This window comes from Rhinolophus hipposideros (genome assembly GCF_964194185.1).
Source record: "Rhinolophus hipposideros genome assembly, chromosome: 20".
Classification (NCBI taxonomy): Eukaryota; Metazoa; Chordata; class Mammalia; order Chiroptera; family Rhinolophidae; genus Rhinolophus; species Rhinolophus hipposideros.
In genome coordinates, this window is record NC_138066.1 from 89639 (window position 1) to 105406 (window position 15768).

Below are 15768 nucleotides of genomic sequence, written 5' to 3' on the forward strand. Positions count from 1 at the left end.
GGATTCCAATTCTTCTCAGTCTAGTTCTAATTAGGGGAGTCTAATTCTAAGATTCATGAGGATTCTAATTCCTGGTGACTCAGACTCCAAGCAAATCCACATTCATCCCCAACTCTCCACTCTCCTAGCCGGGTTAGAGCCATCATCTGGCTCGCCTGGACACATGTAGTAGCCTCTTCACCGGCCTCCCTGCTGCCCCCTTTCCACCCCAAGCACAGCTAGAGGAATTCTGTGAAATTTGAGCCAAGTCATGTCCCTCCAACAGCTGTCCTTTGCATAACAAGAAGAATCCAAACTCCTTGGGTCCCCTATTCCCTCCCCATACCCTCTCCCAGCTCTCTCTCCCGCTCTCCAGTGGCAACCCCACCTTCGCCTCACATAACTGGGCTTTATCCCTTGCATGGTACTATCCTTTAGGAAATTGTCAAATTAATTTCTTCACATATTCGTTTTCCATCTCCCCCACTGGATGCTTGCCTCTTTCACTGCTGTGTCCCAGGGCATGGCACAGAGTGGGTGCTCAGTAAATATTTGTTGGTGAGCGAATGAATTCTCCAGGTAGGAGAGTCTAAATCTGTGCCCTCCTGCCCAAGTTCTGATGTTTGTTAGCTCAATGGATCTTTGTTCATTGGCTGACTGACCTGGCACAGCTCCTCTTGAGTGAAACGTACTTCACAGAAGCTGGGGCGAGAAAGCAGAAAACGGTTCACTACTCCTATTTGACAAAGGGACAGAGGGAACTTCATGCTAAGTTGCTGCCCCACGGGACATACCTCTCTACCTGCCCTCACCACCTGCTTAGTGGGTCCAGCAATGGCGTCCCACATGCCAGGCTCTGCCTCACCTTTGTCCTCCACAGCTCTGATGAGGTACCAGCTGACTTGACAATTGATGGGGGCCTCTGAGGCCGCTGGGATTGGTGTGAGGGGCCAGAAGCTCTGCCAGGAAGTACAGGACAGGTCCTGAGGTAAAGTGGGGGGTTGGGGGGAGGGGGTGTGTGGCTAATGGACTGCTAATGGCCTTACAGCTGCAATCTGGTGACCCCTGATTCCCCAAGGGCTGTTAACGGATGCCCCTCCTGCAGCAGGCCTTCCCTTCCTGGACCAAGGTCCTCAGGGCTGTTAAGTGGATAAGTGTCAGGGAAGGAAGGGAAGAGCAAAGCAATCCCTCTCCACGATGGCACTTAGGCAGCGGAGGGAGTGCCTAAGAATGTTGAGGGAGGTCATCACCCTTCATCCCCTCATCACAGGTAGGGAAACTGAGGCCCAGCGCATCAATCTGTTCCTATTCATCTCCTCCCTTACAGACCCTGTGATCATGCTTCCCTCTCCTCTCTGGGCTATAAGACTCCAGTCACACACCCTCAGGAACAGCTTCCAACCCAGGCCAGAGGGGGAAAGCTGGGGATAGCTCACCCACTGGGCACAGTAGGCACAGGGCCCACTAACTTCTAGGATCAACAGTGGAAAAAGTAAGAGGAGAAACAAGCGCTTTGCAGGGCCTTGAAACCCCACTGAATTTGAAATTTAGGTTTGGATCAGTCAGCATTAGGAGGTGAAGAGGGTATTTGTGCCAAGCAGGTTGGAGTCAGATGCTAGAAAAATCTCTGGAGATGAGAGATGAATGCAGAGACAGATGCAGTGCATGATGAAGAAAGAAAACAGATGGATGTGTGGACAGATGGATGAGTAAACAGACAGGTGAGAGTACGTATGGGAAGGACGGACAATTGGATGGGTAAGCAGGTGGGTTGAGAGGGATGAATGAATGGGTGGATGAATGATTGATGATGGATATGTTTGTGGAAGAATAGATAGGTGGATGGATGGATGGATGGATAGTTGGATGGATGGATGGATATTTGGATGGATGAATGGATAGTTGGATGGATGGATGGATGGATGTGTGAACGAGTGAACTGAAATGTTTTCATCATCTCAAAATAAAACCCACTCCCATTAGTCACTCCCAACTCCCCTCCATCCCAGCCCGTGGCAACTACTGATCTAATTTCTGTCTCTGTGAATTTGCCTATTCTGCACATTATGTATAAATGAAATCATATGGTATGTGATCTTTTGTGTCTGGCTGTCTTGGCTTCGCATAATGTCTTTAAGGTTTGCCCATGTGGTAGCATGTGTCAGAACTTTATTCACTTTTATGGCTGAATAGTATTCTATTGTATTAGAATAAAAAACCATAGTTTGTTTATCCACACATCCATTGGTAGACATTAGGGTTGTTTCCTACTTGTGGTGACTGAATATTGCTATACGAGCATGTGACCCTCTGCTTTTTTGGACGGCTCTTTTCATTTCTCTTGGGACTATACCCAGGAGTGAGATTGCTGGGTCCTATTGTAACTCCAAGTGTAACCAAAACACTTTTCCACAGTACCTGCAGATATGGTCTGTTCCGTGCTTTAAACTATCCCCCAGTTGCTATGCACGGTGGATGTTAGATGGGAAAATGTGGCCCAGGGAGGCCATGAAGCAGCCACTACTCTAGTCCAGTTGAGCAATGATGGTCACAGTGGAGGCAGAGGAAGTGGTCGGATTAGGAATTCAGCAGGTATGCGCTGCAGGATTTACTGGAGGGGCTGGGTGTGGGAATGAGGGAAAGTAAGGAATTGCCACTTCCTGAGGAAAAAATGCCAGAAACAGTCCCACCTCGGGGTCTTTGCACTTGCTGTTCCCTCTGCCAGGAACGCTCTTTCTCAAATGACTTCTTGTTTAATCCTTCACCCATTTCAAGTCTTCGCTCAGTTCTCACCTTCTCAGGGAGGCATGCTTGGACCACTGGATTTAAAAGTGCAGCCCCTGTCCCCCAGCAGTACGGGCCCCTCTTCCCCACCTTATTTTTCCAATGCACCTATTGCTGCCTGATATTTACCAATCTCCCACCTCGAATGTCAACTCCATAAGGGCAGGGTCATTGTTCTGTCAGCACTAGGTCCCGAGCTCCTTACACAGGGCCTGGCACACCGTGGGTGCCCAATAAGTGTCATAGAATAGGGAAGACTGACACAGAATGGGTTTAGGGGGACAAAAGTCAGTGAGTGGGGAACTGACAATCATTCATTCATCAAATTCATTCATTCAATAATGCTCTTCCTTCGTCTTCTCCCCTTAAGCACCTACCATGTGCCAGCAGATATTATGGGCACTGGAAAGGTGAGCCAAGTCAGGTGATGTTCCTGTTCTCCTTGAGGTGACATTCCAGTAGGGAAGACAACTGATAAATGTGCCAGTGCATCCATGGAAAGTGGGACGACTCAGGCAGTGCTCAGGGTCAGGAAGGAAAGAAGCAGGACACAGGGTGCTGGGGTGATCACGTAGGCCTGGCATGCTCACCCCATATCAGCTGTGAGAATATACTCCTTTCACAGATGGGAAGACTGAGGCTCAGAGGGGGAAGCCTCAGGGTAGAGCCTCAGCATTGGCGTTGACCTCCTGCCTACAAGCCTGTCCCTGGTGATCTCCCCATTTTCCCTGGTCAGTGGAAGTGGTGGTGGAGACCATGACATCATCCATCAGCTGCTCCTGGGCATCAGGGTCCATCTGCACACACGTGTGCTGGGCCTATGGTCTGCTCTCTCTGTATGACACTTGGCTTTCTCAACAGCCCCTGCAAGGCCCCCTCTAGTCCCTGCTGTCCAGAGAGGGTGGGGCAGTGGGCCCGCCCACAGTCACAAAGCCAGGACAGTCTAGGTAGGAGGAATAGCCCAAGCCCCTGGACTGTGGAAGAGACACAGCGGTCACTCCGCCAGCTTTGCTTTTTCTTCCTTGGCCCTCAGGCTCCCTCTTCACCTTCTGAACCTCAGCTTTGTCATCTGTAAATGCATCCATAAGGTTGAGTGTGGAGGGAGTGGAGGTTGGGGTTGCACAGCCCCTGGAGAGCCCAGGGTGGACTTAAGTCTCACACACCTGGCCCCAAGCAGGTCCCCCCAGTCAGGAGACCTTGAGCCAGGTCTTGGCCTCCAGGCTCATATCTGGAAAATGGGGCCCCCGTGGGGTTTCTGTGACAACCCAAACCACAACATGGGCACCTCCAGTGGGAGCGGAGCCCTGTGACAGGTCGTGGAGGCTGTGGTTGAGGGAGGGGGCTGGTGGAGGGAAGGACCCACCAACACACAAGGGTCTAGATATAATCTCCAGCATGTGAGGCCGCACTGGCTCAGACTGGCTGTGAGCAAAGGGCTTGGAACAGAACTTGGCCCCAAAACGTGCTGTTTGCTTATGTTGTGGCAGCGGGCTCCCTGTTGGCGGATGAGTGCAAGCAGAGACATGACAACTGTTCCCCAGGGGCCCCACAGAGATCCAGGCATCCCATGGGGAGAATCCGGCCCTCCAGGTCTAGACTTGGGTGAGTGTAGGGGATCAGAAGGTCCTGAAAATCCAGGAGGGTCTCTGCGGAGGGTGGCCAGGACCCAGGCTGCCCAGTGACTAGATAGGGACCAGGCCACTGGCCAAGGCTGTCCTGGCTGCCAGGTGGCCAGGGGTCAGAGAAGACGAGTGGGGTTGGAGGCGGAGGCCTCCAGCCCGGCCAGTGTGGAGAGGGCACCACTGGAGGCCCAGGGACGTGAGCCTGCCTGACCAGCGTGGGGCCCTGGCAGATGGAACCCAGGGAGAGGACACAGGTGCCCAGCACATGCCTCACACACAGCTCCTCACCCCAGTCAACGCCCCAGCTCCACTTTAAAGATGAGGAAACAGGCTTAGAGAGGTTGTCCCTCTGCTAGTGGGTGGCAGGGCCAAAACAGTGTGTCAGATGTGACTCCAGCTTTTAACCTCTGCTGGCTGGCTCATCACCTTCTGGAGCAGGAGATGGGTGGGGGGAGACAGGACTGCTCCTTCGCGATCCTAAGCCCAGAAGGCCGGGATGAGGCAGTGCTACACGAAGAGTCACCTTGGGCCAGTGGCACATGGAGTGAGTAGGGGTGCAGAAAGCAGAGTGTGCTTTGATAGGGGCATGGAGGCAGGGGCATCCCTGAGGGCCCTCCCCCTAAGCCCTTTAGGGAGGATTTTGATGACTGAAACAGAGAGGAATTTGCACCCCTATTCTCCCCCAGACACCCTGAGTCTCCTCTCAGATTCCTGGGACTGAAGATAGGAGCCCACTGGGTACCCGGCACAGCCCTGCAGAGCCTAGCAGGGAGCTTCAGTGCTGTTCACCCAAATGACACAGTGACACATCCTCATGGAACAAGTTCAGAGGGCATGGAGTCTTGAGGGGCTCGTCTAAGTTCCTGGCCACCCATGCTACCTCTGGACTAGTATGATAAGGGGGCGTCAGCAGGAGGTGGACCCTTCCTGCCCTCTACCTGGGGTCACACAGGAGCTTGTGTACAGCTGGGGCCCTGCAATAAGACCCTGACGATCCAGCCGAGCCCTTTGGCTACCTCGCAGCCCTGTCCGTCGTCCACTGCACTCCAGCCACACTGGCCTTCTGGAGCACAGCTCCGGGACCAATGAGGCAGCTCAGTGCTTGCCGCCATCTCTGAGACCACCTGGGGAGGGCTTGCCAGGAAGCCCACAGCTCAAGCCTCGGGCTTCTCCTCAGAAAAGTGGGGATGTGATGGGCCTACCCCTGGTGTGTAGTAAGTGCCCCAGCCACCCTGGGAGCCCCGGGGACCCCCCTTTGAGGAGCCTGCAGGCCCGAGTGATGCAGTGGCTCCATGCACTCCCGCTGCTGCTGTGCCCACTCCGCCTCTCCAAGCAGCAGGAGGAGATGCTTGGTACCACGGGCATGTGTTTCCTTGATTTTCTGGCTCCCCTCAGCCCATGGCTTGGGGGCTGGGGTGCCCTGGTCTTAGGGAAGGATCCCCAGGTGGGGTCTCGCTCCTTTGGGGAGCTGGCTCAGTCTCATCACCAAGACTACCTGGAGTTGTCTTGAGGATTAACTGAGGTGCGGCAAATCGAGCAGCAGGAAAGCCACAGGCACAGAGTAATATTAAATTAATATGTGTTCCTTCCCTCTACTGCTCCCCCCTCCATCAGTGCCGTGCTGTGTGACCTTGGGTGGATTTCCTTTTTCTCTGAGCCTGGGGCTTCTAATTAGTCCTCTGAGGGAGCTCTGCCAGGACCCCTGAGGTTCTGGGGCTTGGGGGCTGCTCACCCCTCCCTTGGGGGTCCTAGGATACACCAACTGTGGTGAGCAGCAAGGGACGGGTGGGACATTCTCAGGTCCCAGCAGGGCCCTGGAGCTGCCCCTCTCAGTGGCCTCAGTGGCTAGCCTGGGGCGGGCACAGAGGAGACCTCCAGGGTGTTTGTGGAATGAGTGAGAGAATAGCACTGAAGATGGGCTCGAGTGGGGACCTGGAATGCCCATTTCCCAGAAGCAGCTTGGTGTGCACAGAGAGCCTAGGAAAAGCGCTGACAGCTGGGAAGCAGCTCCAGCTTTGGCTTGGTCTTGGCTCACTGTGTGATCTGGGCTGTCACCTGGCACCTGTGGTCCTCCATGGGTCAAGTGGGAATGACATCCCCCTACCTGCCGTAGGGGCTGCGTGGGGGGAATGAAAGCCCTGGTCTCAGTGGTGGGAGGCTCATCATGCCATTGCACCTCTCTGGACCTCAGCGGGAATGGACCTGTGGCTTCTGGCCTGTCGCTCCAAGCCAGGACAAGTGCCCCCCACCCCAGGCAGGGAGAGGGAGCTGGATGACAGGGAGTCGAGGCCAAGCCCAAGCCCAAAATAGCCTGGGATGGCAGGATGATGGAGGCGGTGCTGGGCTGGGTGGCAGGAACCGGTAATTGATGGCTCTGCGTGGCCATGAATAAAATATCGGCCTTCGCTCCATTTTGGGTTCATTATTTGCTAAGGGGGATAGGCCTCGCTTGTTAGGGTCACCCTTGCTCACCTTCTCCCCAAGTCCTCCCTTCTCCTTCTCCTGACTTGGCTCCCCATCACCCAGAGGACAAACTGAGGATCTTGGCAAGATGGCCTGTTCTTGTCCCCTCTTGCCCAGCCGATGACCCTTAGTGCTTTCTGAACCCACCCTGACGTTCACACCTCCTTGCCTTTGCCTGTCCTGTTTCACCTGCCTGAGTGCCCTTCCTTCTCTTTCTCACCTGAGGAAATTCTTCACCCATCTCACGGCGCCACTGAAGTCAATCTTTCAGGAAGTTTTGCCTGAAAGATTGTCCCTCGACATGTACGTGGGACATACGGGGTCCCTTACCCACCCTGAGCATGGTCACTATCCTGCTCCTGACGGCTGACTGCCTCCCTCCCTTTGCCAGCTCTAAAAAGTGCAAACCAAATTCGATATACCTGCCATTTTCAGCATCAGACTGTCAAAGACCCCAGCCTAGCACACTGTCACGTGCCTGACAACCACAACGGAGCACCATTTGGGCAAACTTGTCAGAAATTACTGATCCTCAGGTCCACTGAAGACTTTAGCTCCTGGATATCCTTGCGTGCACATGAAGTGACACCTGAGCAAGGACACTCACTGTTCGCAAGAGCAAAAGTGCAGATTCCAGGACGCCTCCCGTGGGGCACTGCTGCAGTGAACCTCAGTGGTATCCTACCATAGGGTGTTACAGAGGGGAGAAAAAGAATAAAGTAGCTCAATCTCCCCTGACATAAGAACTTCCAAGGTTATCGAGTTTAAAAAAAAAAAGGAGACATGCATAGAACAGCATTCACACATGCTACATTTTCTGTGCAAAACAAGAACCACGTACACAAAAGATTTTGTTCCAATGCTGTGTATGTCTGGAAGCCTCTGGAAGGACACACAAGAAACCCAGTACCTGGGGGACAGAGAAGAGCAAGAGATATCCACGCTATACCCTAATGCTCTGTGCACAGTGTGTCCATTACAAATTCAATATAAAAATGAAGCCTGCTGACCCACTGACCCAGGAAATTTACAGCAGTGCACAAACCCTCCAGAAATAATTAGGGTACATGGAGACTGTAACCTCAGGGCTGCCGCAGCAGCACTGTTTTAATGTCTAAGTGGTGGAAAGGGCCCAATGCCCAGCAAGAGTAGGTAGTGTCCAGCAACGTGTGCGGTGAGACAGCCATCCACACAGAAGGACCCAATGGCTCACAAGGCGCCCCACACAGCCAGTGACCAGGAAAGCAGATGGCAGGTATTGCAGAAGAAGAATCGTAGGATGTGTTTAATGTGTAGACAAGTGTGTGAAGAGCAACATCTCAGATGTTAGCAAAGCTTATCCCTGGGCCAGGTTTTTGATCTCTTTGCTTTCTCTGTGTTTTTGAGAATGTATATTACTGGTGGGATGAAGAGACGTATACCCTACGTCTCTACCCTACCCTACGTCACTGACCTGCCAGGTTGTACTGGAGACCCAATGGCAGCCCTAAGATTGCCCCCACACAGCCCAGGCGACGTGTGCTGTGGTTAGGAGTGTCTGTGTGCGGTCCTGCGAGGATCCTCCCTACTGGCTACTCCAGGACAAGGTCGTCTGATCATCCCAGTGCCCACCATGGGACTCGGCATCGGGGATGGAGCCAGCTCAGGCCCTACTACGGCCCACCCTCCAGGCTGCCAAGCCTGGAGCCATCCAGTCGACTCATTCGCTGCCCCCTCACAGGCCCGTCAGATTTCCCAGTCTCACACCCACAGCAGGAGACCGATGAGGGATAGAACCAGGGGCTTTGAAAAGCTAGTCACCCCACACACTGCACTGCACCCCTCCTTCCACAGACAGGGCGCTGCACGGAGCCCTTGAGGACTCAGCCCAGCGGAGGCAATGGGCTCATTGGCTTGGAGTCCCACCTGCTGCTCATTGCTGTGTGACCTCGGGCAAGATCCCATATGACCACAGGCAGAATGGCACATTTAATTTGAGCCCTCAGGTCCCCATTTAGTCCCCAAGTTCCAAGCTTCTGGGAAAAGAGGAGGAAAGAAAAGGAGCAAGGGCCTGGGAGGGGCCTGGAAACGATGCACAGCAAGGACAGGTCTTGTGTGACTGCAGGCCAGTGGCTCAGCCTGTTGGCAGCTTTCTCTGAGTGAGTAACGGGACCCCAAGAGCCCACAGGCCGGGACCTTTCCAGATTCCTGGAGCTGCCTTTGTGAGAAGGCCCTGCCAGACTCACCCACAGGCCCTGGGATGCAGAGATTAAGCTACAAAACAGACCTCTGAACTCCCCCAAAGCCCGGGCCCTAAGAACAGCCTGGTTCTTAAATAAGTCAGGCCTGAGTGGTATAAGGGCTCTGAGTCTCTATGAACAAGAATTAAGATGAGTCCTAGGTCTGGGACCAGAGCCCATCACATCTGCTACCGAGGGAACAAGAGAAAGAGATCGAAGCAGGCCCTGGTGGCAGAGCCAGTTTTCTCTGCTCCAGAGACTGGAGGGTCACGGAACCCCTCCCAGCCTCTCTTGCTGCTAGGTGGGCACATACTCCAGTTCTAGACACTAGGACCTGAAGAGATGTCTGCTGGGCCTCAACATGCAAGCGCATCTTCTTGAGCAGGATGTGCCCTGCTCACATGGTGTAGCACTGAGTGGCCACCAGGAGGCCAGGCCCAGGCTCGGGGGCCATGCTCAGAGCAGGGTGGGGGGTGGCGGGGGCTGGCTCTTCAAAACGGACTTACCCTGGCTCCACCCACTCCAGAAGTGACATGAAATGACATCATCAGATGTGACATCATCAGAGGTCTTTCGAAGCCCAAGCCCTCGCAGCTGATGTCTGTAGCCCTGACCTTCTCACTTGTCAGCCTTGAGACAGTCAGGTGTCCTCCTGGAACCTGGGTTCTCTCCTCTCTAAGGTGGGGTCACCCCTCAAATGGTAGGACCATTGAAGGCCCCTCTCTGCTCCAACATGCAGGGCTCTGGCACTGTGGTGACATCACCAGATAGGAGATGCCAACAGGACAGAAAGAGAGAAAACCCAGCCCTCAGGCCTGGAAGTTGGGCCCCAAACCACCACAGAGTCTTCATTCTCACCCTCCCCCTTCAGTGGCCTGTGGTGTCATGGCAATGCAGCAGCTCCACCTTGACCTCTACCACTTTCCAGCTGTACTTCCTTAGGCAGGTCTGTGAGCCTCCCTGAACCTCGGTCACCTCATCTGCAAAATGGGATTAATTAGAGCACTTAGGAGCTGTTTGTCCCAGTGCCTAGTACCTGGTAGGTTTCATTCATTCCTCAATACTTACTGAGCACCTAACGTACGTCAAGTCAAGGCCCCTGCGTCAGGCACTGTGGTGAACAAGGGGGCCTGGTCCCAGGACGGGTGCAGGTGTATAATCACATTCGGTGGCAAGAGTGCTGATGGGTGAGCCCCCGAAGGTGAGTGCCTTAAGCACACTGAGGGATCGGGGAGGACCCCCTCAAAGAGGTAACATCTGTCCTGAAACCTAAAGCTTGAGTAGGAGTTGGGAGAGGGGTGTCCCAACCTGGGCCAAAGAGCAAGGGCAAAAGCCTGTTGCTAGAAGGAGGCAGGGGTATTCAAGGAGGGGAGAAGGCCGCAGTGGAGCAAGGGCAGAGGGGTTCTGGGCTGGGGAGATGGCAGTGGCAGGCAGTCTGAGGGGTACCAATCTTCATCCTTAGGACAGAAACAAGCCTTTCCCAGCAGGTTGGTGGAAAGGAGGTGGAAACCTGCCCTTGTCCCAGCCCTGTCACCGTCTGTGGGGACAGAGCCCCAGAGAGCAGTTTCCAGGCTGTTGGCCTCACAAGGAAAGGTGCTGGCTCCGGTAGTAGATGGCCATCAGCTGTAGCCAGTGAGCCAATCAGCCACTGGTATAACTGCCACGGCTGCGCTGGTTGGTCAGTCGGTGGGTTGGCAGGCAGAGAAGCGGACAGCAGGTCACACGTCGTGTGGCTCCAGCCTCCAGTGAGACTATAGTGATGTGACTCCCCTACCTATGGCTCCGTGGGTGTTCCTTTTTGGCCTCACCACATCCTGCGTTCTTATGTGGGGAGCGGGAGCAGAGACCACACAGGCTGCCTCACACGACAAATGGCGCAGCGAGCAGGGTCCCCCGCACAACACCGTCTCTCTGTGGGACCAGCTCACGCCTGTCTCTGGGCCCCCGCTGCTCCAGGTGGGAGCTGCGAGGACAAGCCTCAAGCACATGCACCCGGCTCAGTTCTCTGGCTGCTCCTGATCTCTGTCCCAATCCAAAGGCTCCAGCCTAACCTAGGCCGTGCAGGGTGCTCTGCCATGGATCAGGGGCCGGGCAATAGTGGGCAAATCCCCAGCAAGCCAGGGACTTGAGCCTTGCTCCCACTCACTCTCCAAACAGACACACAGTCCTGCTTCTCTCCTTCCTTCCTTCCTTCCTTCCTTCCTTCCTTCCTTCCTTCCTTCCTTCCTTCCTTCCTTCCTTCCTTTATCCATCCATCCATCCATCCATCCATCCATCCATCCATCCATCCATGCAAGAAATCCTGTGCCAATGCCTCCTCCATGCCCAGCTGTGCAAGCAGCGTAGTAAGCCTGCACACTAAGAGCTAAGTGTGCAGGCAAAGAGCATGTGCCTCAGTTTACTTACCTATTAAAACGCAGCAAGGGCTTATAAAGTGCCCGACTCCTGAGGTAACTGTGAGATGGAAATGGTTACAACGTGTAAGTGTTACTCCATGTCATTCCTGGACTCTGCTGACCTAGGAAGGAAGCAGCCATTCCTCATCCTCGGTACACTCACGATTCTGGTGAGGAAAGAGACTCAGAGCCAGACTGTTCTAGTTTGTGTGGCCAGGATGTAGGCCAGGTGAAGCGGGCAGGATCCAGCCAGGAAACAGAGCCCTTCCAGGTCTCTCAGAGAGAATTGATGCTAGGGAACTGGTTATGTGGGGGGTAAAGGCGCAGGGTGAGTACCAGCGATCGACACCAGTAGGAAACCGCCCCAGCTGAGGCCATGGAAAAGGGCAGCTGGAGATGTCACCCAAGATAGAGCGGGAGGGGGCGCACACCCCCTTCCCAGCCTGCAAGCTCCAGGCGGGTGAGAGAGGGGGCCACAGCTCGACTTCCATCAGGGCCATGACATGTAACAGGTGCTCAAAGATATGTGTTGAACAATAAATGGGAGATAAAGGCCAGGCTGGAAGGGAAGAAGGAAAGGAAGCATACAGGGTGTATTTGATTCCAGATCTCTGGACCATGAATACCAGGGCTTTGGCTTAAACCTAAAGGTCGGCATATCCCCAAATCTTCTCTCTTTGACACTAAATGGAAAATATATAAGATCGTTGGCCCTAAAGGATCAAAGACCCTGACTTCTCCTATTTCTGTCCTGAGCTAGACAGGTCAGTGTTTATCTCCCTCCATTTCCCAGGCAAGGAAACCGGTACAGAGAAGTGGAATAACTTAACTAAGTGACAAGATGACCTGCCCAAGATTTTACAGTTAGGGCAGCACAGACACAGTAAGGAGCAAGTGTACCTCCTGACTTTCCACAGGTGGGAAAATTGCTGTGAACTGCCAGAACTGGAGAGAACTAGGAAAATGACATTGTGTGACCTCTCAGTCCTGCCTTATTTGGTGGCAGCAGTGCTGCAATTCTTCAGTTACCAGTTTTTTTCTCCAGATAAAATATAGAGAAGCAAAGATGCCCAAGTGATCTGTGCCGCTATCCTGTGGTATGCACAAATGACCCTTGGCAGGGGCCACCAATGCAAATCCTGTAGGACTCGTAGTGAGAAGAAATGCGAGGCAAAGGGGTGGATGCTGTCTGACTCCAGATTTCCAAAACGAGGGCTCATTGTTGTCAGAGCTTTGATTTCTTGAGAGGCTGGAAATCTGGATTGTTCATGGGTACAAAAAATATCAGATTTTAAAATGTTAGCCACTGATTCAAAATTTTAAAACCATCAGGAGAACTAATTCTATGAAGGCCAGACTGAAGGTGTCTGCAGGCTGGACCAAGTCTGTGATCCCTGCCAGTTCTTAGGCAACTTCCTCAACTGTGCCAAGCACATGCAGACCTCAGGGCCTTTGCACTTGCTGCTCTTCTGCCTGGAAAGTTCTTCCTCCAGACATTTCACAGCTTACTCCCTCACTGTATTCAGGTGTCTGCTCAAATATTATCCCCTCCAAGAGGCCTTCCCTGACGTTTTCCTTCCCATTTCCCTGCATTCTTTTTTCTTCACAGCGCTTCCTTCCACCTGGCATTTTAGCAGAGTCTGTTTCCCTGATGGGAACTTCAGCTCCATGAGGTCAGGGTCCCTGTCTCATACATCCCTGGGTGCACCAGGACTACCTAGCATGGGGTAGACATACAGGAAACATTGGGGAATGGGTGGTTCATCTCCTCCCCAGAATTCTGAGGCACTCAGAGAGGACTGACTTGGGGGCAGGTGCTCATGGCCAAAGGGACATTGAGGGCCCAGAACCTGAGCACATGTTGGCATCAGGCCCAGGGCTACTGTAAGGAGGCCAACTTATGCCTGGGGCAGGAGTCAGAGGAGCTGGTTCCTGACCCATTCCCAACCCCCACAGACTCAGTGGGTAACTTGGGATAAGCCCAATTCCACTGGAGGCCTCAGTTTTCCTCACTTGCACAGTGAGCCGAGTGGCAAACACCACTGTTTCAGGAGCACTTGTGGGAGCCCACGGGGGACATATCCATGGATCATTTCAATATTTATGAAGTGTCCACTGCTGCTCAGAAGGGGAGGCAGAGGGCTGCAAAATGAGTGGAGTCAGGGCCCCTGAAGGAACTAAAATACATGCCACAGTCCCACTCAATGCCAGAGCCGGCTGCAGAAGGGCTGTGCTCTTGCCTGGCAGGTTCCTTTCCCTGCTGCCTTGGGACTTCAGAGAGGCAGCCTGGTAGCAGCGGGAGGTTGCTGCCTCTCTTTGGGAGAGCAGGGGGACAGCAAAGCCCCCTCCCAAATGCATGTCCTGAGGAGGCTGTCTGGGAGTTTCGATCACATCCCCACCATTGAACATCCAGGAGCTCCAGAGGAGTGGGTCCCTGGCGCGTCCATGCCCATCCAAGCCAGGACATCTCTTGGACACCTCTGACTGAGGGTGAAAAATTCATGTGAGGTTACCATTCTGATGCAGAATCTAGCTGAGGTTTGTTTTCACATAAAAGTGTCACATCCTGCCCAAGATCTTCCTGGAAAGCTGAAACCCCAAGACGATGGGATATGAGTGCCCTGTTGCTTGGCTTTCTCCAGGGGTAATGTTCCATACGACACAGGCAGAAACAGTGCAAGGTCCCATGGGCCTGGGCTCAAGTGCAGTCTCAGCTCCTTCTCTCTGGGCCCGGCCCCTTTCCCTTGTGGGTCTTGATTTCCCCGTCTTGGGCCCCTGGCCAGAGCCCCCAGAAATAAGGGAGGGAAGGAGCAAAGTGTAGCCTTGAGGGGACAGACAGAGGGCTCGTGCCCAGAAGGGAAGACACATGCAGGTCAGATCACTGAGGGGAGCAGAGGGGAGGAGAATGCTTCCATCTGACAAAGGAGGGGTGCTAATCATGAAGACTATGATCAATGCCTCACCAGCAAGGAAACAAATCCTTGAAACACCAGGGCCTGTATATGGCCCAGTAATTCCCCTCCAAAGTCTCTGCCAAAAGAACTGAAACCGGTGTTTACATAAAAGTAGTGCATGAAAGGTGATAACTGCACTATTCATAATGGCCAGAGGAAGAACAACCCAGTGTGGATCCACAGATGATGGATAAACAGCTGGGGTCCATTCACACATGGAGTATTACTCAGCCATAAAAAGAAATGAAGTTATGACACACGCTCCAACATGGATGAACTTTGAGGACATCGTGCTCGGTGAAATAAGTGAGACACAAAAAGCCAAACACCATATGACGCCACTCATATGGAATGTCCAGACGAGGCAAATTCACAAAAACAGAAAGTAGACTACAGGTTGCCAGGGGCTGCTGGGGGAGGGGAAGGGGAGCGACTGCAAATGAGTGCAAAGTGTTCCTCTGGGGTGATGAAAATGTTCTGGAACTAAAGAGCAGAGATATTTACACAACACTGCAAACGAATTCAATGCCACTGAATTGTACACTTTAAAACGGGTCATTTTATGGTATGCGAATTTTACCCCAATAAAAGCGGGTATGAAGCACGGGGACACAGCAGGACCATGGCAAACACAGCAGCTGACATAGTGAGCCAGCCGCCTGGGTGCAAATGCCTCCTCGGCCACCTGCCTGACGTGGGATCTAGAGCACATCCCTTTCCTTCTCTGAACCCCGGTTTTCCCATCTATGAAGTGGGGATAAAGAGAGTGCCGGCTCTGGGGCTCCTGAGACTGAGCGAGTGTGTGAGGGGGCCAGAAGCAGGCTCGCCTGGCCGAACGAAACACCAGGCATTGTCAGTCTTCTTCTCTTGAAGAATCTGCAGCCACCACGAACAGGAGCCACGGGAAGCGCAGGAAGTCGAGATGGGAAGCCTGGCTGCCAGGGGGGCTGAGGCTCCGGAGCTGTCCTACACCACCTCTGCGGCCATGGCCTCCACCCCCACGGCCCAGAGCTGAACCAGAGTGGCCGGCCGTCTCTTTGTGTCCTTGGCTCTTTTCCCTGGGCTTTGCCCACCCATCTGGGGAGGGGATGGACATCAATCTTCTATGAAGCTTCTAGCCGCAGAGCCTTTCTGCGTCTGGGATGTCCAAGGGAAGGCAGTCAAGGGGCGTGCTGGAGAGGGAGGCAGCGCTGCGCACTGGATCAGCAGTGGAGATTAAGCCACAGCACAGGCTTCAAATCCCAGCTTCACCACTTCCCAACTCCCCCCTCAGGATTTGGTTGCTTCAGCTGGCCTCTCTGTGCCTCAATTTCCCCATCTATACACTACGGATAATAAGCAGGGTGTTGTG